Source organism: Myotis davidii, unplaced genomic scaffold (genome assembly GCF_000327345.1).
Source record: "Myotis davidii unplaced genomic scaffold, ASM32734v1 scaffold933, whole genome shotgun sequence".
NCBI lineage: Eukaryota > Metazoa > Chordata > Mammalia > Chiroptera > Vespertilionidae > Myotis > Myotis davidii.
Window position 1 is genome coordinate 433,162 of NW_006285240.1, and position 23,557 is coordinate 456,718.

The 23,557-nt window shown below is 39.8% G+C and overlaps 1 protein-coding gene across 1 annotated transcript in view; it reads left to right on the forward strand.

The window, feature by feature from the left end:
* Positions 1–20,232: 20,232 nt before the first annotated feature.
* Positions 20,233–23,557, forward strand: part of A1CF (APOBEC1 complementation factor) — a 77,547-nt gene continuing 74,222 nt past the window's right edge. The window contains exon 1 of the mRNA XM_006755858.1: positions 20,233–20,334. The gene's annotated coding sequence lies outside the window, so the exon portion shown is untranslated. The remainder of the gene's footprint in view (positions 20,335–23,557) is intronic.

Genomic DNA, 23,557 nt, shown 5'->3' on the forward strand with positions numbered 1-23,557 from the left:
TCAAGATATCTACACTAGTCATATTTACAAAGTCCATTTTTCCACATAAGAAACATTCACAGGTTCTGGACATTGGCAGGGGGGACGTCTTTGGGAGTTATTATTCAGTCTACCACAGACTGGTTGTGTCTGACTTTCCTGCAGGGTGGGTAATTTAGTTAATAGTATTATGCCAATGTTCATTCCCCAGTTTTATGATTCTATTGAGATTCTGTAATCTATTCACATCAGGAGAAGTCAAATGAGGGGTATATGTGAACTCCTTGATTTTGGCAATACTGGTATTTCTGTAAGTCTAAAATTAGTGGGGGAAAACCCACAAAATAATATTATTAAGGATGTAAACACCACCAACAAAAAGTTTTCTGGGGGATTTTATTAAAAACAGAGATTCCCAGAATTATAGAATCGCACTCTCTAAAGGCAGTGTGGCCCTGTTTCACAGGCTGTTTTGGGAACTGCTAACTTGAGACTATGCCAGTACTATTCAAAGTGGGGTCCACTACCAGCCCCATCATCTGAAGTCTTTCAGAAATGCAAATTCTCAGGCCTACTCCAGACCTACCTATTGGATCCTCTCTCGGGCATGGGGCCTAGGAATCTTGTGTTTTAACAAATTCTTCAGGTGATTCTTTAGCATAACATACTTTGATAAGTACTGGGTTGCACACTTTTAAACCATGGGATAGAACTATTATTATCTCCAGTTACCTCCAGCTGGAGATAACTAAGGATCAGTTAAATGAGAAACTCAAAGTCAGATAGCTACTAGTGCCAAAACTGGAACAAAATTCCAGGTTCTGTTTAAAATATTCACCAAATGGTCATTTAATGCTGATATTTCACCTTTAAGTTGATGGCACTGAAATCTTTCCAAAAATGAAAATATACTATTCCGCATGGATAAATCACTAAGATGAGCAAATTATATTTATTTGATAAACATGGATGAAGTAGCCTGTTACTATCAGAGGCTGGAAGGAATGAGAGAAAGGTCAGCTTGATGGTCAAGGGAAATCTGATATCATAGCTCTTGGATACATTGACCCACCATATATATCAAAAATTCCAATCCAAATAGTCCTCCCTTGAAATTTCTTATCCCTGAAAGCATATTCTTTTCAGAAATAACTTCCCAATAATGAGACCCAGAAAATGTGGTTATCTCACTTATGGAAGTAATAGCCAAGGGGACAGGGTCACATGTGTGCTGGAAGGAAGAGCCTGTTTCCAATCTGAAGCCACCACCTGCTTCTTGGGGCCCAGTCCATTCAAACACCTAGAGAACGAAGGGCACTTGGTAATGCAACTCAAAGCAAAGGAAGAACATGCCACACAAAAAGCCCTCTAAGAGGCTGACCATCGGGCAGCATCCGACTATCATGTCGATGTCACACCTGAAGGTTCTGAGCATCTTCCTCAGTACGCCCTCCACCATGGTCCACTCCGGGTGGAAGAAATGGAACTGCATGATTGACACCCACACCAGAAAAGAGGCAGAGCCTAAAGAGAGAGAGTAGAACAGGTAGAAATGTAAAAGCATCCTTAAGCCCTGCTGACAAGGGTCAGAGGTTGAGCGATGCGGGAGGCAGCTGATCAATGATTCTCTCTCAGCATTGATGTTTATCTCTCTCTCTTTCCTTCTACCTTTCCCTCTGAAATCAATCAAAATATATTAAAAAATAAAATAGAACCATCCTCAGAAAGAAAGAATTCTTCCCCAGTGACCTTAAGAAGAGTAGTTAACAAAGAAGGCCCGTGGAGTGGAAGCTGTGAGGGCCTTCACTTGCTGGGGAGGACGTGCAGCGGCACTTACACACTCTACCCCACCTGTGGATTCCAAGTAAGTTATAATATACAAACCCAACCTGGGTTATGATTTTCTGGACTCAGGTGGGCATGCCCAGCTGTTAGTAAGGATGTGTAATAATGAGCTGACCCCTCATCCTATCCACAGGCAAGGACAGCACTCTGACTGAACACGGGAGTGGGGCTGAAGCCCTGAGCAAGGTTTGGTGGGAGAAAAAAATGAATTTCACCTAAGCCTGAAGGGTCTCAGAGAACGAGCCCAAACCCACCATGTGGCCTCAGCGCCAGGGCATCTTCCTGCAGACACCAGAAGTTGGCTCTGTATGTTGTGTGTAAAGCTGGTCTACCTCTGGCTCCAAGCACTTCCTAAGGCTAGGGACCCTTTAAGGCTTGCTTATTTCAGATCCACATTTTGCCAGCCCATGAAACTTCTGGCTACAGAGAAAGCCAATTGATTTTTTGAAGGGACAAAGGTGAGGGAAATAAATCCGAGAAATGATTCTAGGTCCTTGTTGACTCTGATTCAGCAACTTCCATCAGAACCACCTACATAGCCTGATTGGAATTAATTTCAAAGTGCTTTGTAAAGCACTCAAGTACTTAGCGGCTCTTGCTGAGGAATGGAGGCTAAAAGCCTCCGAGCAGATTGCTAGGAAGGGAGAGGCATGCTCTGGCCGCTATCTGAGCTGGCCTGCCATGCTGGCTGCCTTCCAGACTCCCTGCTGAGATCAGGACCTAAATTTGTCGGTGACCTGTTTTTGAATCGCTGGTAGAAGCAGTCAATGTAAGCCGAGTGCTCTGATGATTTTTAGTGTGAAACTTGGCTTTAGCCTATTGTGTTTCTCGTATCTGAATTTTATAAAAATTAGCCTGTGTTCCTACTTATTGTCTGAAGTGGGTAATAGTGTGGGGGCAGAAGAAGCCTGGAGAAATCTAAGCAAAGAAGAAACGCAGTTCCCTGAATGAGCTCAGGCATGTGCTACTACCGACTCCTGCTGAGGGCACACAAGCAAGACAACATCCGAAATCACTGAACTGGTCTGATTTCATTCAACACTTTGTAAGCCACAGCTCTGCACTGATATTGAGAATAAATCTCCCCTGCACCCCCATCTCATGATTGAGACACTCTTTGGTGAGGTGTTCAATGCCTACAATTCCAGAACAGGGTGTACAAAAATGAAATACACGGCACCTGGCCCCCCAAAATGCACAGTCTAGTGGAGGAAAGACAAGTAAACATATTTACAAGCCTGTGTGCTAAGTGCCCCGATGGAGCTAACCCCCTGTTCCGTAGCACAGCTCCTTGGTCCCATCTCCATAGTGTCTGACTCAATCACTTCTCTAGGCCTTGCTCCTCAAAGTTCAGTCCCTGCAACATAGCCTTGACATTACCTGTGTTTAATTTTCACATGTGCTAAAGACCCTCACCCCACTTTCTCTGACACACTGAAACCATTTATGGCCAATAGAAGTAGTCAAGTACAAGAATACTCTAACAACTATTCTGAAATACCATTCATGTTTGTCCCAAGAAAGTATTTTACAACTATGCCCATATTTAAATATGACAACTGCGAATATATTCCTGTTGGTGCAAATACATACTAGAAAATTTGATGCTTATTGAATCTGGCAATGGGAAGAGATTTGTGTTTCAACAATAGTACTAAGCTATAAGAGTGCACCTTGCGGCGGGGGGGGGGGTGGGGTTGGATGGAGGAGTTCCTGGACACTATTAGTTTAAAACAAAGAGGGAAAAAGCTTTGTAGTGAATACTGTGTGGTTGCCTTTCAACATCTGTCCTACCTTTTCCCATTATGGTCCAGCCCATGTGGTTTTTCAATTTGACCCTGATTAGTCTTAATCATGAGAATGTACTTGATTTAGGAAACCAGACTTAACGGATCAGTGCGTAGCCTTTTTCTGCAGACAGAAGTTAATTGAAGAATGGGCTCTTCGAGATCTTTCCCTTCCTCTGGATGCTGCTGTGAGAGTGTGAGGCCCGAGCCCACCTCAGCATGAGGCTGACACAGTAAATCAAGAGTATTCGAAAGTGAAGCCAGAAGTTCTAGAACAAACCTAAAGCCTGTGCTACCGAGGACACCCAGTGGCCATATTTTATGAGATTTAACATGCCGTCCATTGTGGCACACAGCATAGAAAAACACAGTCCCTACGACACAATGCTTTCTTATCACTTAGCTTCTGCTCAAAAAATTTCTAATTAAAATAGCACTGTTAGACTTATTTGGGCAAGGAATGTTATTATATCTCCTCTTTATACATAATAATAAAGGCTGCATGGAAAACAAATTTAAGTTCATCTCAAAACTTCTTCACCCTCTGCCTGGCTCAGTCACACTCAGGAGAGCAGACACGTCTAGGTTTTTCTATGCACTCTCCTTCGCTGTGCCAATAAGACCACCAACGATGCATTTTTAAAAAGAATGGTCAACAATTGTCTTCAGGATTTCCTTCCAACCCGATGGCATCCATTCTTCAAATAGTGATGTGCATGCGGAGGCAATGACAATAGCACACCCACAGTCTGGCCAGCAGTGACTGTAAGATAGAGTGGCAATTAAAGCATGGAAAATGTACAGCTCAAAATCACTAATGTATAGCATTTGTGCCAATTAATGTCATTGCTGCTGCAGTGGACCCTGTCGATGTGAGAACGTGTCCCCTCAGAGGCCACCCTGCCTCCTGCTATCTCTGACTGCTAATTGCATCGTTAGAATCAGGTCAAACAACTGAAGAAGTGCAACCAAGTCAAGAAGGTCTGAGTTGAAGGATTCTGTGAGGCAACAGTGATTTATTGTAAGAATGATGAATCATTGGTGAAACTTTACACAGTGTCGAAAGCAGTTCTTAAAGGGCCTGGCGACTGGCTGGCAGGTGTTACAGCCTCATTATAATCCATTGTCCAACACATCCAACCTGACCCAGAGGTGGTTGACACTGTTTATCATAATACCAAGGGGAGCTTAGTATCATTGATTTAGAAAAAGGCAACATTCTAAGAAAGTTCAATAAGTAATGATCTGTGCTGAGGGTCATTGGAAAGGGATGGGCATGTGACTTGCAGAGAGCATGAGGCATGGCAGTTGAACAGAGCCTGGGAGCTGTCTTTATAAATTAGAAGACAACTGAAGAATACATATAGTTAAGTCAATAATACTTTTGCAAGAAAAATAGAGCCTCATCTTGACACTAAATATTCTCCAAAACCAGTCATGTACAGTTAATGAGTCCTCAGCTTGATTCTTCATATTTCCACATTAGTCCTCCTTTAAAATAAAACACTTAAAAAAAACCCTTAAATATATTTTGATCTCTAGAGAAGAAATAGAACAACAATAATAATGAACGTAAAATAAGACCTATCACGTATTGAGTACTTTGTATGTGACAGGCAAAATATGTTATACTTAATTTACATTTTCCCATTTCATCTTCACTTATAGAGTGGACACCTTTAATATCACCATTTTTAGAGGAGAAAGCTTGGAAATGCTAAGGAACTTGACAGAGGTCTCCAGCTGGGAAATGCCAGAGCCATGAGTTAAACCTGGTCTTTTGATTGCTCCCTAAGTCTGTATGCTTTCCATCATTACCTCACTGCCCCTCCTCACTAATTTGTAAGGTGACAAAATAAAGCCAGGAGTCCAAGCTGAGAACTTCCATGCAGATCAGAATGGTCCTTTATTCAATTTTCACCAGTATAATCTATGTTGATTTAAATACCAGTATATAGCTGATTCAAATTTTGGAATTACTCTTGCAAACTGGGGTATATGAGAAATGGTTAGAAGATGTATAATTTAGCCATTGAGAAAGGACGGGAAATTTTTAAGTATTTTCTTCAAATTTATACTGATATTTTCATTTAATTTTCAAAAATAGATAATACCTGATAGCATCTAAGTTTGGATAAAGAGAAAGAATCAGAGAAATAGTGATACCGGTGATTATAGGCACATAGATATAACCTTATAACTGACTTTTGAGGACCTTTAACATCTCTGTCAATAGCAACATTCAGGGCTGCCTATGTGCATAAAGTCAGGCTATCTTGGGTTCAAGTTCTCACTCACTGATTGTGTGACCGACCTTGGTCACATCACTCAACTTCTCGGACTTTAACTCCTCCATCTATCAAATAAGGAATAATAATGCTTTCCTTTCAGTATCATTTTGAAGTTTAGAAATGGTATAGGTCAGTGGTCGGCAAACTCATTCGTCAACAGAGCCAAATATCAACAGTACAACGATGGAAATTTCTTTTGAGAGCCAAGTTTTTTTAACTTAAACTATATAGGTAGGTACATTGTTATTAACTTAATTAGGGTACTCCTAAGGTGTAGGAAGAGCCACACTCAAGGGGCCAAAGAGCCGCATGTGGCTTGCAAGCTGCTGTTTGCCGACCACTGGTATAGGTGATGTGCCTTACACAGTGTGTAAAACACCCTTTTATTCGTGTATTTACCCACTGAATATTTATTGAGCACCTATTATATTTCAGTCACACCTCTAAGTATTAAGGATCCAGTAGTAAACAACCAAACAAGATAAGACATATATCCTACCCCCATAAAATTTATAACTTTGTGAGGAAAACTACATAAAATTTTAAAATCATACAAATATCCATAAACTTACAACTGAAAGTCTGCTTGGACAGAACAACTTACTTGAAAGAGTTCCCAACAGCCAAAGCTCAAACAAGTTGAGGGAAAAAAAATAAAAATCATATTGTCGTATAATCCTCTTATATAATAAAGAGGTAATATGCAAATTAACCCTCACATCCTCACAAGATGACTGCCTACAACCGGCCAGCAGGGGGGTTAGTGAGGGATGACCAATTAGGCCTGATTCCCGGGATCGGGCCTAAACCGGCAGTCGGACATCCCCCAAGGGGTCCCAGATTGGAGAGGGTGCAGGCTGGGCTGAGGGGACCCCCTTCCCCCATGCACAAATTTCGTGCACCGGGCCTCTAGTCCAATGTATAAAATAAATATCCCTGAATTCTTACTGATTTAAATAAATGATTAAATAATAACTAAATAATTCCATAGAGGAGAAGAGATAAATCTCTCATGGAGAAGCATTCAGAATTAATTATGTAGCTACTACACCCTAAAGAAAGGGGACTATAAATTCCCACTCCTTCAGTGTATGCTGTGCATAGTAACTTCCTTCCAAAGAGTGCAGCATGGTAAGGGGAAAATAAAGAGTAACTTCACAGTAGAGAAATCTTATAAACACTACTTCAGCCAGAGGATCAAGGTCAACATCAACAGTCATGAATCATATTGACACTATGCACCCTTGATGTGATGTGATTAAAACAGCACTTTACCACTGTCATCTTAGAAAAAAATCCACAACCCCAATCTAATATCATGAGAAAAACACCAGATAAGTCCCAATTCAGGGACATCTACAAAATACTTGATCAGTACTCACAATTATCAAGGTCATCAAAACAAGCAACGTTTGAAAAATGATCATAACCATGAAGAACATAATGACCAAATATAGTATGGTATCCTGGATAAGATCCTGTGATAGAGAGAGACTATTAAGTAAAATTCAAGGAAATCTGAATGAAGTAAGTAATTTAGTTAGAAATAATGTACCCATTTTGGTTCATTAGTTGCAATCAATGTATCATACTTATATAAGACTAGAGGCCCAGTGCATGGGATTTGTGCACTGGTGGGGGGTCATGGTCTGTGGGGATTAACCCACTGTGGGAGCACCACTCATTCTGTAAGCTGAGTAACTGTGGACCCATCCTCTGAGCAGCTGCTCCCTGGTCCGGCATCTTCCGCATTAGTTGCAATCAATGTATCATACTTATATAAGACTAGAGGCCCAGTGCATGGGATTTGTGCACTGGTGGGGGTCATGGTCTGTGGGGATTAGCCCATTGTGGGAGCGATGCTCATTCTGTAAGCCGAGTGGCTGTGGACCCGTCCTCTGAGTGGCTCAGGGAGCGAGGAGGAGGAGCCTGGGGTGAGGAGGTGACGATTGCAGCCTGGATTCCTGCCCATCGGCCTGGGGTTCGCAGTGGGAACAGCCACTCATCCCAGTCATCTGAGCAGCGCTCCCACTATGGTAGTGCACTGACCACCGGGGGACAACTCCTGCATTGAGCGTCTGCCCTCTGGTGGTCAGTGGACATCATAGTGACTGGTCAACCAGTTGTTCTGGTCATTCTGCTGTTTGGTTGTTGGGCTTTTATTATGTAGGATTAATAATAAGGGGAACCTGGTGCTGGATACATGGAACTCTATGCATTGTCTTCATAGTTTTTCTATATATTTAAAAGTGTTCTAAAAATAGAGTTTATTTTAAAGGAACATTTGTAAAAGAAATATAGAAAGTATTTATTCTAAACTTTGATAAATATTCTTTTAAATCTTTTTAAATTCTCCTAAAGAGAGTCATGTGGAATGGATAGAACAGGCAATTGCTAGATTTGACTTTTAAAATTCTTTTTATTGATTGATTGATTTTTATTTATTTGTTGTTTAGAGAGAGAGGCAGGGAGAGAAACATTGACTTGGTGTTTATGCATTCATTGTTGATTCTTGTAGTTACCCTAACTGGAAACTGAACCAATAACCTTGGTGTATCAAGATGATTCTCTAACTGAGCTACCCAGCCAAGGTCTAGATTTGGCTTCTGACTTTGTATGTATATAAATGGTTTTCCTGAGGCAGGACTGGAAGAACTAAGTTTTGACTCACTAAAAGAGTTGCTATGTTTCTATTCTGATAAATTGTTCCTGTTTTTAGGGAAAACAAAAAAGGATCTCCCTTCTTAGCCAGGCATGTATATTACTAGATTGACTAAGTTGAGTTAGGCTGGCCAGGGGCCATTAGGCCTCTAGCCTGAGAATGAAACTACAGGTATTAAATGTTTGTGTGCTCAGCCCAGTAGTGCGCCTTTTAAACAGAGAATCCACCTCACTCACTCTTCATAGCATTCTTGAAGATGAGTATGAAAACTCCATTTTCCAGATGGTGAAACTAAAGTTCAAGAAGTTATGTGGCAGACCTGCCAGAACTCAGATTTAATTAGAAAGCTTTCTGGCTCCCTGCTTTTTCTATCTGACCTGGAACAATAGCTTATTTTGTATGATAGCTCTAATGAGATGAAATCATTTAGAAGGCCTGTCCTAGCCACAGTTATATGAGAATGTATAAAGTTCACAGGATGGTGAAAATGTCAATCTACTTCCCTGCTAATAATTTTTTTAAAAAAGAAAAACAAATCCTCTGGCACAAAGTCAGCAGTCAGATGTCTGAACTCAAAAGAACTCGGCGAAGTAGGTCTTGCTGCATTCAGTGTGTCTTTAATTGGTGTTTTGGTTGAATGTCCCTTTTGCCAAAAACAAATCCGCAGTAACTGCCATTAACACGGAGCTCGTTTTCCAACCCAGCGAACAGAACTGGGTGAGGCTGTCGAGTCTGGTTGTTTTCTTTTCAGTGGTGCTCTGTTGTGAGAAGGTAATGGGTTAAAAGTAATTTGTGTAGACAGGCCAGACATTTCCAGAAACAAAATCCAGAAATATTTTAGTTGGCCAAAGCAAACACAACCTGGGATGCCTTTTGTATCTCGAGCTGCCTTCCTCTCCAATTCTCTCACCCTAGGATTCAGGCGTAACAGTGCAGCCCTGAGCCCAAGCACACGTTTTAATCCGTGTTTTGACACAAACTGAATATACTCTGAGCCCTTACACTCTCGCCTTTATATTTCTGTCAAATAACAGCATAAAGGAACCTCCATCCCCTTTATTAGTAAATCTTCTGGATACTGAACTGATCATTGGAACTCATGTTTACTTCAATAACCTATTGAACATTTATTGAATACTTAGTGTGTGCCAGACAATGGGCTAAGCACTTTAAATTCCACTATAGGGAGAAGGAAATTAAGCATCAAGAATTTAAATAATTGGCCCAGTCAGTGTGGCTCAGTGGCTGAGTGTTGGCCTATAAACCAGGAGGTAGGTCAATTTCCCATCAGGGTTCATGCCTGGGTTGCAGGCTCCATTCCCAGTAAGGGGAGTGCAGGAGGCAGCCAACCAATGATTCTCTCTCATCATTGATGTTTCTATTCCTCTCCCTTATTAAAAAATAAATAAATAAACAATTGTGCCAAGATGTCACAGCTTGGGGGGTTGGGGGGGAGACTAGAATTTAATTAAGCAGGAACTCCAGCTTGAGATCCCAAATGCTTAGCCACTGCACCATCCTCTAGACATGACTACTGACCCATATCATCCCCGTGAAGTCCAGGGCTGACCCCACAGTTCAAACCTAGAACCAAGTTCAAACATCAGGATTCAAGTTTGGGCTCACCCCAGATCTAAAACTTCTCATCTACACTGAACCTTCCACTGGCCTTGTACAGGTTGCTTTCTGGGACTCAGTTTCTTCAATTATAAAATGAGAGGGTCAGACTAAAGGCTTTTCCTTCTCTCATATTCTCTTTTTCTTCCTTCCTGTGCATGGGAGCTTCTGATGTGGGTCCACATGAAAGCCATCTGAGCTTCCTGTTGGCCAAGAGCTACAGCCCCAACAGTGCACTTAACTTTCAGGAGCTTATATTACAAAAGAACCACAGTTTTACTGCTGGAAGGAAGTTAATGCTTAAAAGATGCTTATGGTCATCCAGGGTGGGTGAAGGGCAACAGCCTTCTTCAAAGTCTTTTTTATGGTATGACTGCTATTTATATGACAGGAATGAAATTTAAAATGAGCCCCACCGCCCCCTCCAGCAGCCTTCTCTTTTCTTGACCTATCCCTATTCCAACATATCAAATTCCATTTTATTGAATATCTCTTTACCAATAAATTTATTTAGGACACTCTTTATCAATAATAATATACAAATTTTAAAATAATTAGTATTATAAATAATACCTACATATATTCTTATTGTTAAAATTCAAATACTGAAGTGAATACTTTTAGTTGCTCCACATTCTTTTTTAATAGCATTCTCTTTTAGGAATCTGAATTTCTATCAAATATCTCTGAGGCTAATAATCCTATATATATAATAAAAGCCTAATATGCTGTGTCCGGTCCTCCAGTGGTCCGTTCAACCAATCAAAGCGTAATATGCTCATGATATGCTAAGGCCGCTCAACTTCTCACTATGACGTGCACTGACCACCAGGGGGCAGACTCTCTGACTGGTAGGTTAGCTTGCTGCTGGGGTTGGGCCAATCAGGACTCAGCGAGACAGGCCAGACATACCCTGGAGCCCTCCCGTGGTCCCTCCCCAGCTGGCCAACCTCCTGCGTCCCTCCCCGGCCCCGATCATGCACCAGTGGGGTCACTCGGCCTGGCCTGCACCCTCTCACAATCCGGGACCTCTCAGGAGATGTCAGAGAGCTGGTTTCAGCCTGATCCTACAGGTCAGGCCAAGGGACCCCACTGGTGCACGAATTCATGCACTGGGCCTCTAGTTCTTAGATATTATACGTTCTGAATTTGTTGCTTCTATTTCGCAAAGTTGCATTTCCTCAAATGTTACTGACCTTGATGTCTGTTCATTTCTTAATTTTACCTTTTTTGTTTGATTATTAACAAATTTCTAATGTTGGTTTTATAGTACCCTGCCTCTGGCTACTATAAATTGCTCTATTCAAAGTCTACTGACTTAAATGTTAATCTCACTTAAAAATATACTTTCTTAGAAATATCTAGAATAATGTGTCACCAAATATCTTGGTACCATGGCCTAACCACGTTGACACAAAAATTAAACCATCACAAAGGCCCCTAATTGGATGCAAAACATCAGAGACATGAAATTTTCTCCCTAAAATTAAGTTATTATGTATATGACAACATATCATTCTAGATAAAAGCCTAATGAGAGCAGAGATGATGACTGCTGGCTCCAATAATCCCAGTATCAACGTGATTCAAGTATTCAATGAAAAATGTTTCCTTAGCTGAAGCCCTTGACAAACTTCTTGTAATAGAAAGGACTAGTAGCCCACTCCAACTCTGTTCTCATAGTAAAAGCATTCTGATCTTACTTGGGGAAGCCCTGGAAGAATAACTCCCCTAATTAGCATATAAATAAGGCCATGTGACCAAATTTTGGCCAATAAATTGTAAGCAGACGTGTTGAGTGGGACTTAGAGGAGAATTTCCATAAACAGAAGGGCCCAGCTTCTAAAAGCCATTTATGAATCTTGCAGTCTGGATTTCAGGTGTAATGCTGAGTTCAGTCAGGGCCCAGATGCAGGAAGCAGAGGGTAACAACCTAGCTGAGAGCAGGAAGGAGCCCAGGTCCCTGATAAAATCCGATAGCCACCAAGCCAGACCTCACTGCCTCCTTTGGATTTATTTTACATAATAAAGAAAGAAACTTATATCTTGTTTACATCACTGCTATTTGGGGTTTCTTATTATATGAGTTCAAACCTAATTTAAATATATATAATTTCCATGAGAAGACCAAGACATGTGCATAGAACATAGTACATTCATATAATGGCACAGCTGATCTCACAGGAAGGAATGGAAATCGAAAGGGGGTAAAAATAATAAGGAAAACAAAGACTGGCAGGCGCTGATATTAGTAACCCAGTGGAGTGGACCTCAGTAACCACGTGGGGACCTTGGGCCTGAAAGAAGCTCGGCATTGGTACTGGCATTTGTTTTGGTATTTATTGGTATTGGTATTGGTATTGGTATTGATATTGAGTCTCTTTATTAATTTACTCGAAGCCCTAAAGTCAGGTTTCTTAAATGGAACTGGCACCACCCAAAATGAAATGTAGCTCAGAAAATATGCCAATTGGAAAAGGGAAATGAAAATGGAATTTGACTCAAACTTAGATCTAGATGAGATAGATATTTATAACCTGATATTTATAACCACTGAAATTTCCTAATGCAAATTTTAATGTGTGTATGCATATATATATGTACCATATATATTTATGAGGTATAAATATATATATATCTTATATGATATGTGTGTACATATGTATATCTGCTTTGCTATAGGGCGTGATGTGTTAATAAAAAGCAAGGGGACCATATATTTGGAGAACTTAGCTACAAAAGCTAAGCCTTCCCTGGCTCCCCCGAAAAAATGCCTTCCAAATTTATATCTCATGTCTAGTCTCTTTATTAATTTACTCGAAGCCCCTTTCCAGATTCCTGAACCCTCCTAGATGCAGGATAACATCCCAGCTGCCTGATGCGCAAAATTCGTGCAAGAGTAGGCCTTCCTTCCCCCGGCTGCCGGCACCGGCTTCCCTCTGGCAACCGGGACCTGGGCTCCCTTGCAGCCCCAGCTTTGTCTGAGAGAATGTCCAGTCTAATTAGCATTATATATATATGGAAATCCAAAGGGGGTAAAAATAATAAGGAAAACAAGGATATATATATATAGATAGATAGATAGATAGATATAGATAGATATAGATATCCTGCATAATCTTATAAATCCCAAGATACAAAATATATAGAAAGGTATCCAGAAGAAGCAAAATAAAAACCTCTCTAGAGATACACTCCCTCAATCCAGTTAGCAAACTCAAGTAGTCCAGGATTCCACATATAAAAGTATCATTAAGTAAAACCTCACAACCTAAAAAGACAAGGATATAAAAAAGCTTGAGAGAGAGTTGACAAACAACAAAGAGAAATATTTGACCACTAATTACTTCAGATATAGTGATTATCATATACATACTATAAAAAATTTTATGTCATGATTCATGAACTAAAAGATAGAACTGAAAACAAAGAAAAATAAACAAAAATGTACATACAGTCCTGTTAAAAAAAACAAATAAAACTTCTAATATATATATACACACATTTACATATATATGTGTGCATATGCACATAAATATAATATACACATATATTTTTGGTGAAGTTTAAGAACTTAATAGGTGGGTTAAAATAGGGTAAACAATAAATTACATAGTACTGAGAGGGAAATTAGTGAACTGGAAGGTATATTTCAAGAAATTACCAAAATGTACATAGAGAGGTAAAGAGATTAAAGAGAATGGTTTCAGGTGCAACATTTGAAGAAATGATGACAAAGAATATTCGAGAACTGATGACAGACGTATGCCTTTAGATTCAGGAAGCAGAAAGCCTATGAGAAAGTCTACATTTTAAAAACGCACAGATTTGTTAGTGGAAGAACCAGGATGAGAACCCAGGCCTGCTTACCCTGGATGTATCGTAGTGTCATAGAAAGAGACCCGGGGATGAGACGGAAACTTGTGATGTGCGAGGCACAGCACAAACACCTTTAATCCCAAAAAAATATAATAAATCAGAGATTATTGGTCTCATTTTACAGAGGAGAAAACTGATGTGTAAAGACATTACAAACCCTTCTAAGGTCACTCAGAAAGTAAAAGGCCACAGCCTACACTCTTTGTTCCACCTCTGTGCTGTTTCCTGCTATCAGGCCACTTTGCACAAACATTTAATCTCTTATTTCATCTTCCCCTTTCAATTCTACAGTGATCCATGATTCTCAAAGCACGGTCACATTGTGTACCCCTCCCCCTCCCACCCCCAATGTAAATGGTAAGCAAACCGTGCAGATGATCTTGGTTGGACCTCCTAACAGGCTACACTAGTTTTCAGAGAAGTATATTTTAAGACCACATGGAACCAGTTTTCTCTTGGCTGGGATAATGGAAGAAGGAGAGCTACACTTCAAGACTCCTTCTAAAAGTGGTTAATATAAAAGTAGTATAGGTAAACATTTGCTAAGAATTGGGCTAAGCACTTTCCATGCCTTCTCTCCTTTGAGTCTCCTGGGAAATCTGTGGGGTGGGTATTGTCATTATCTTCATTTCCAAATGTGTGGAGAGAGGTTGGAAGACTTGTCTGAGGTTAAGTAGCTAGTGAGTGGTTAGATGAGATTTCTAGCCAAGCAACTGAACTTCAAAACCCAAGTGTTTTAGACATTATACCCTATCAACTACTAATACCAATATGGCTGCTGTGTTTTGGAAACTGCAAAGCACATTGGGAAGGTAAATTTCCACTTTGTGTAAATCACAATGGACCCAAATTAGGAATTAGGCCCATTAAGCAGCAGCCTCAGTTTTATATGAAAGTTAATGTTCCCTTCACAACAATCTTGGCATTAATTTCAGCTTCCTTTTGTCATTTTAAAATGGCCCTGGACAGTGTGGCTCAATTGGTTGGAGCGTTACCTCATACACCAAAAGGTGGGGTATTCGATTCCTGATCAGGGCACATACCCATGTTGCAGATTGGATCCTCGATCAGTGGGCATACAGAAAGCAACCTATCAATGTTTCTCTCTCACATCAATGTTTCTCTCTCTCTAAAATCAATTTTAAAAAATAAGTATGTAAATAAAATGTACTCATGTATGCAATTAGCATTTTATTATTCTATTATTCTTAACCCCCAAGTTATTTTAGCATTTATTAATAAAATTAGAAAGATTGCCCTAATTTTTAATTCATTGATAAATGATTTCTTACTTGGTTGTAGAAAGTTTGAATTTGCTAACTTAAACCTGATATTATTTCAGGCTATTGTAGTGGCCAGATCTAGTTTTACTGGAAAAAAAAATTGAGATGATGCGTACATTGCTAGAAACTGCTAACTTCTCAGATTCTTTATTTAACCTGAATAATTCAAAATATCAATTGGTACAAGGACAGTTGGGGGGCAAGGGCCTGGGGTGGGGTAGGAACCAGGTGGAGGGGAGCTATGAGGGCGGGAAGAGGAAAATCTGTAATAATCTGAACAATAAAGGATAATATATATATATCAATTGGTCATGAAGAGTTATGCAATTGTGCCGAAGGCAGGAAAAGATTATGGTAATGCCACAGTCTTAGTGTGTCTGTGTGTGTGTGGCGTGTACACTCAGGCATAAATTTATATGTGTGTTTTAACTTTTATTCCTCCAAAATGCCTCCTATCTTCTGAAAGGAAGATATCTACTTTTGTCAAAATTTAGTAAAATTACCTCAAGGGAATAAGTAATGATATGATCACTAAAAGAGAGATTATGTAATAACAATCTCAAGAAATTATCTGAAAGTTAATGGAAATTTTCTGTGGGAATTATTCTCTTTACACAATAGAGCACAGTACAGATTAAAGACCTAATTATATGTATTTTCTAATGTTAAGGGAGAAAACTGGATGTGGCAACTCTATCTTTCTAAAATAGTTCTCTTTCAGAAATCAATATTTTCTTTTGGGTTGGTTAGCTAAATAATATTGCTTTTAAAATACAAGAAGACATTTAAAAACTCTGATTTCAAAAACATTCATGAAACGTGGGCGTGACTATCCTATATAATAAAAGGCTAATATGCAAATAGACCAAACAGCAGAACTGAACAACCAAACAACCAGTCACTATGACATATGCTGACCACCAGGGGGCATGCATGGAACATGGCGGGCATCAGCCGCAGTGGGATGGTGGAGCAGGTGAGCGGGAGTGCCAGACCAAGGCAGGACACCAATCGCTTTCACTCAGGCGAGCCTCTGGTAGTTACTAAAAATTCTTTGATCCCATACACCACAGTCCCACTCAGTGATCACATCTGTATCATCCCTAAGGGCTTCTCCACCTCCCCCTGCTCCTGAGGGGCAACTGGGGAAGCAGCTGCCACTTGCACCCACTGTTGGCGCAGCCCCAATTGTTACGTGCCGTCAGCAGGTACAAGTGGAACCAGCACTGTCAGTGCAGGGAGTGGTGGGAGTGGGGCTGCCAGCAGACAGGAGACTGGGGGCCGCAGTGGGAGGGTTCGGGTGGGGGCACAGAGGATGGGCTGAGACCTGCCCCTGTGCCCAGTGCAGCCTTGCAGCCCACAGTTCCTTTCAAGGTGCACAAATTCGTGCATTGGGCCCCTAGTGAAAAATAAAAGGGAATGAGAAGTAGGAGATACTCGACTCATGTTTAAAGGGTAGGCTTGAGGGGTGGAGGGACATCTCACTAGCTGCCATGGTTTTTAGTCTAGACTTCAGGTAAATTCTCAAGTACTCATTTAACAACTCATTTCAATTGTGTGATATTGAAAATGTCATTCAAGAGAACCAAATGCAATTTCCTAAAACACAAAGTGAATATGTGTGTGTGTGTGTGTGTGTGTGTGTGTGTGTGTGTATGTGTGTGTGTTTTGATCAGTTCAACACTAGATGGCTCTAGTTACAAAACTTTTTAAAAGTCTAAAATCCTAGGCTGTGACATTATGAGAACAGAGGGATTCTAACTCACAGACTCAAATTCTGCTATCTTTCAGAGTCTTGTAGGCATTAAGAATAGCATCCAGCTTTTAGGTTTGAAATGCTATGAATCTCTAAAGAGCAGGCATAAATCCTAGAAGTCCTCATTCACAGAGTAAAGCAAGAAGTATCACAGACATAGACTGAAGCATGTAGATGTAATTTGCTCTGTAATGAATGATTCCACTCTGTGCTCTTATGGAACTATTATTTATTTTTCAAATTATTTTCATATACATTCATTGGGCCCTCTCAATAGTCGATGAGGTAGATGAGGGAGGGAGATGTTTTCCTCATTAAAGGCAACAATACTGAGACTCAGAGAAGAGGCAGAAGCGCACTCAAGGTTACATAGCTCATGAGTGAGGCCATTAAGACTAGGTCCCTCAGGTGCCAGATTCAGGATTAAAGCTCTTTCTACACAATAGACAAGGAAAGAGAATTGGGCTTTTAAAGAGATTTGGCCCTTTCATTCTTTAGAATGTTTCCCTGGAGTTAATTAAATACCCAAATCCAACCACCTAACATCAAAAATGAATTTTGAATTCCTAGGACCGTGGTCAGCAAACTACAGCTCACGAGCCACATGCGGCTCTTTGGCCCCTTGAGTGTGGCTCTTCCTAAGCCTTAGGAGTACCCTAATTACGTTAATAACAATGTACCTACCTATGTAGTTTAAGTTTAAAAAATTTGGCTCTCAAAAGAAATTTCAATCGTTGTGCTGTTGATATTTGGCTCTGTTGGCTAACGAGTTTGCCAACCACTGGCTAGGAAATTGAAAATAGTAAATAGTAAATAAATCTTTTATTGAGTTAGGTAAGGAGGAGGATGGCTGGGAGGGACATTTCTTACACTTGCTCATCTCTGCCTTTGACTTATATTCTAGTTTATTTTAAGCTTTGTGTTTTACCTAGGCCAGCAATAATCAATGATTTTTTAAATATTTTATATTTTATATATTTTTATTGATTTCAGAGAGGAAGGAAGATAGATAGAAACATCAATGATGAGGGAGAATCATTGATTGGCTGCCTCCTGCACGCCCCCTACTAGAGACTGAGCCTGCAACCAGAACATTTGCCTTGACCAGGAATCAAACCCTGACCTCCTGGTTCATGGGTTGATGTTCAATCACTGAGCCACACTGGCTGGGTTAAATATGACAGTTCTGCTGGGTGGAAAAGTCAGTCTGCTATTAAAGCCAAATTTATTAAAATCCACAAGCCAAATAAAGTACATGCAAATGATTGATAACAACTACCATTTAATGAGCACCTACTATTGACGTGATTACAGTCCACTTTGCAAACCTCTTCTTTTGTCCATTTTTTCTTGCTCTAATGCTACCACCCTAAACTTAACCACTAACACCTTCTCTCTAACTAGTCTATTATCTGCTTTGCCTCCCTCAAATACAAATCACTAACTCATTTAAATGCATAAAAATAATTCTAACTTAAGCGTATTTTGATTTTATAAAAAGGAGTAAATAATATAATGTTGTATGTCAATTATAACTCAATAAAAAAAGGAGGACAGGCATTGTCAACTTATGACAAGTTATTCTCAACTCTACACCCAGAATACACACAAGCAGATCATGTGACTCACCCTCTTAAAACAGTGACTTCCTATTGCCCCAGGATAACACTGAAAACTATGAATGGGCCTCCTCCACTTTGCCCTCTTTCCTTCTGCCCCTCACAACTCAACTCCTCTACCAGTTAATTAAATGTGTCAAACTCACTCAAACTCAGGGCATCCACATGTGCTACTTCCATCTGCCAGAATGCCCACCATCCCGTCCCTGACATCCCTGTCCTCAGTTGAAATATCTGGCTTTCTAGAAGACTTTTGTCAACACCCCTCCCTCCCCCTCACCCCAATTTCATGCTAGATTAGGTCCATGTGTCTTATGTTGTTTAGCTTCCTGTACTTCTTTGTAATACTTGTTACAACTAAGTTAATAATTGGGGGAAGTATCTGCTTAATGCATATACCCTCTATCTGGCTTGTCAACCACTAATCCCTAAAGATTAACACAGTATTTTGCAAGCTTTTCAAATTGTGTTCCCTGCCTGGCCGGTGTTGCTCACTGATTGAGCATCGACCTATGAAACAAGTAACGGTACTATTCCAGGTCAGGGCACATGCCCGGATTGCAGGCTCAACCCCTAGTGGAGGGCATGTAGGAGACAGAGGATCAATGATTCTTTGTTGTCACTGATGTTTCTATCTCTTCTTCTCTTATATATTTTAAAGAATAAGTAAGTAAATAAATAAAAGTATGCTCTCCAATCAATAAAATGAAATTTACAACCAGTACACATATACAGGTAACTAAAATAGAGGTTTCATGAACACTTCATACACTTTCTAGATGCCGTTCACTTGACATGTTCTATTTTGTTCTGGTTTTAATATGTTGTACACCAGAACTCTTCCCAGCGAATTTAGAATGTAGACTTTATATCTTTAAAAGTAACATATCTCTGTTCTTTAGGAAACAGTTACTACTTGGATTCAAGCTATCAACATTGGCCTTGGCTCTTGTATAATCCAGTACATAACTGATTATTATGCTTTCACAGTTGCTCATTCTCTTAAAATCTGAATGAGCAATTTGTATAAAAAGCAGGCTTGTCCAACCTGATCTTGACCCTATTTGCTTGGTTATGTAAATGCTTTGTGTATTTTAGTTTTGTACGCTACCATCTAGCTACATACTTGACCTAAAAATCCACACTTTACTCCATGTAATCCAGTGATATGAAAAGTGTGAAAAATAACATTCTCCTAAATTCCCTTAACCTTAATATCATTTTGGCATAAGCAGAAAACTGGGAACTAACGTAAGAAAAAAAGCTTAGGTAGCCAAATTGCCATGAGTTCTACTTTGTAAATATGTCACTGTGACAGCTTCAAAATATTATTCATATCAATGTGTTTAATGCAAAATTCATTTTCATTTTGTACACGACAGCAGTAGTTTTGTAGATTCTGTTTGAGCTGTAGTGACCCAGTTATCTGGTCAAAGGGCTGCATGGATGCAAGAGACAGGGTGAGTTAAAGTTTAACTCCCAAGAATTGTAAACCAAACCCAAAGCCACTGAACCTTTGGAGTTTGATATGATGATTAGAGCATAACAGAGTGACACGTTGAATTCGCCATAATCAAGGAAACCTTTCCCGGGCGGGGATCTCTGAAATCACTCAGGTATGGTCCATGTGTTTCGCTTTTTCTATTTCAAGTCTGTCAAACTGTACAGTGTGGATCAGTGGCAATGCAGTGAAAACAGCTTTCACCCTCTTCTACTGTAGAGCCTAATTCAGGGATTTCTCTAGTTCGTTTTTATGCTATGAAGCAACCTGAAAACAAAAGAAAACATTGGGATGATCATCTCATCTCAAAATGAGATGGCGGCCATCTTTTGCGCCTTAATTTAATCTTTGTCTAAGGCTAAAAAATGTAAATTTACCACTCCGGGTTCAAGAGTGGGGCTAATGCTTCCGAAATGTTTATTTAGCAATAGCCAGACAGCAGAGAGTTGTGGCTGACTATCTCTCCTGGTCCCAGGATCCTGGAAACAAAAATGTACTAAAGAGAAATAGTATTAATGTCACTGGCCGCTTCTGAGCTCTCTGTATGGGTCATAATTCCTATTATACTTAAAGTCCACATATTCAGTTATCTCTTTTTTTTTTCTCCTTTTTCTTATACCACCACACACACAAAAACAAACAAACACCTTGATGAATTCTTGCTGTTTCCTCTGTCATTATTGGTTACAAAGGAATGCCTTAAGCTTTCACTTTTCATTTTAGCAAAAAAAAAACAACAACACAAAAAAAACAGTCACAGAAAATGGGTGGGATTTTTTTTATGTGTGTGTGTTTTAAGTATATTTTTATTGATTATAGAGAGGAAGGAAGAGAGAGAGAGAGAAACATCAATGATGAGAGAGAATCATTGAACGGCTGCCTCTTGCACACCCCCTACTGGGGATCAAGCCCACAACCCAGGCATGTGCCCTTGACTGGATTGGAACCCGGACCCTTCAGTCCACAGGCCAAAGCTCTATCCATTGAGCCAAACTGGCCAGGGCAAAAATGTTCGGCTTTCAGATTGTTAAATCTCAATCCTGTGATAGCTGGTTATTAGATCCTTTCCTCTCAGGGTGGTTGGGGTATTGTGCTGCAGTGGATATATTTTCCCATGATTTTTTGGTTCACTCCAAAGAAAAGATGATTCATAACCAGAATAAGCTGGTATTTTATCTAAAAAATAAATCTATCAGGGCCCTTATCAGTATTATCCCATTCCTACCAGAAATCTCTAAAAAAAAAAACTCTGATTGAAATACTTTTGTTCCATGATTACCAAAGGAAGTTCCAAGGAGAATGGGTTTCAAGTTAAACAAGTTTATCTACTACAGAGCTTTTCTGTTGTGTGCTGTGTATCTCCCAGAAGATGAAGAGTATGTTATCTGTGCAGGATTAGTGTTTTGCAAAATATACATTGGCAAATTCAACTCTAGTTATAATTTAGGGGCAATGCTGTATTGGTCTGGTCTGAAACATGCTTTATCGTATGTACTGAGATGCATACCATAGGCCTGAAAATGAAAGTGATCTCACCTATTTGTCAAACCACGGAGGTGCGCCCTGCCAAATGCAGAATAAGAGATAAATAACTTACAGGTTCATTGGAAAGAGCCATGTTTTCTGGGATCATGTTGACACTGCCCATCTGAGACAACTCTCACATTTTGCTGTTCCAATTTGTTCTTCATCAAGTGTAAGGGCAGGGGAAATAGTCGGCAAGAAAAAAAAAAAGTAGTTGTTAAAGGCAAATATAAAATGACATGATGGATAGAAAACCACTGAATATTCTGTTACTATTTCCAACCAATACCACATTGGTTTGATGTCATTTCAAATACATTTCTTATACTATATTCAGTGGACCCTAATAAATGTGGCTCAAAAAAAGTGACTCTATTGTCAACTAAGTTGAGGAAACGGTGGCTACACAGGTCTTGTTCCTACATGAGAGTTTTGAGTAGGAATAATAATGACAGGTATGTATTAAGCACTATATTGCCAAGTGCACTTCTTAGCACTTTCTATGCATGTCTTTCGTGTTTTCTTAGAAAAGCTATGTAAAATGGATACTATTATAACATTTTACAAGTGAGAACATTGAGGCTGTAACAGGTTTGGGAATGGCAGAGCCAGGCTCCCCCGCCAGGTGCCTGACTCCAGAGCCCTAAGCAAGTAACCACTGTACTGTATTCATAATGACTGGACATTTACACTTGTGTAAATATGTTCATTCATTGTAAATATCTAGGAGAGTAGGCAATGTTTGGTTTCCCAAGCTTAATTTGCAACAGAACATCTTCCAGGAACACCTATAAATGTCTCTCAGAAATGATATTCCTCAGAACACAGATTAAGAAAGAACAAATCATTTTTATAGCCCATATCCAACATTCACAACAATTGATTAAATCATCATTGTTGAAATCACCACAATTAAAAAGGGACCTGACAGTCTAGCCATCTCCCATCACACGGGACCAAACCTATCTTCAAGACGTTCAAAATTAATTATGGCAGAAACGCTGGCCTGTTTTCCTGGCAGAGCTGAGTTGGGATGCCTGTACCCAAATTCCCCAGTTTTACAGCCTTGGCCATAACATTAAACTTCTCTGGATCTCAGATTCCTTACCTATAAAACAGAGGTAAAATCCACCCCAGGGGATTTAGTGAAGATTAAATGAGATAATATAGCAAAGCAGATGGCACAGCTCCTAGCACACAAGGACTTCAGCAAACTCTCTTCCCTTTCCATCCATCAATTTGTAACAACCTCCAGAAAAAATGTCCTAAAATTTTCTGAACCTTCCCATTAGTTCCGCTTTGTCAAAACATTGCTAATAAAAATTTAAAAGTTGATCTTTATGATACATAAGTAATGAAGCTTTGATTAGCCACAAGTAGTAACTCTATTCCATTTATTAGGAGAAAGAGACAACCTATACTTTTTTTATTCTAAACAAAACAAGAGAACAATATGCTTTACAGAATGTTGCTCAAGAAAAGTCTTAGTTAAATTCCCAAATCCCTATACACTGAAGCCCACGAGTCACCCTGTCACAGTGTGTGTTCATTTCATCACATAGTCAGTTGGTGTTAAAAATTTGTTTCAATAACTCATTTAAAATATTGCCATCTCTCAAAAAGCTGGGTAGTGCACTGGGTACTATTGCACAATGGTTTTCATTACCTTATGCGCCTCTAAATGACTCAATAAGTTCAAACAAGACGATATTGATTGACAGAGGATAAACACCATTTTATCTCACTCATGGAAACAGTAACCAGGCTCCTCTGGAGTGCAGTTCTATCCGTTGGAACTGCCCCCCTGCCCCTCG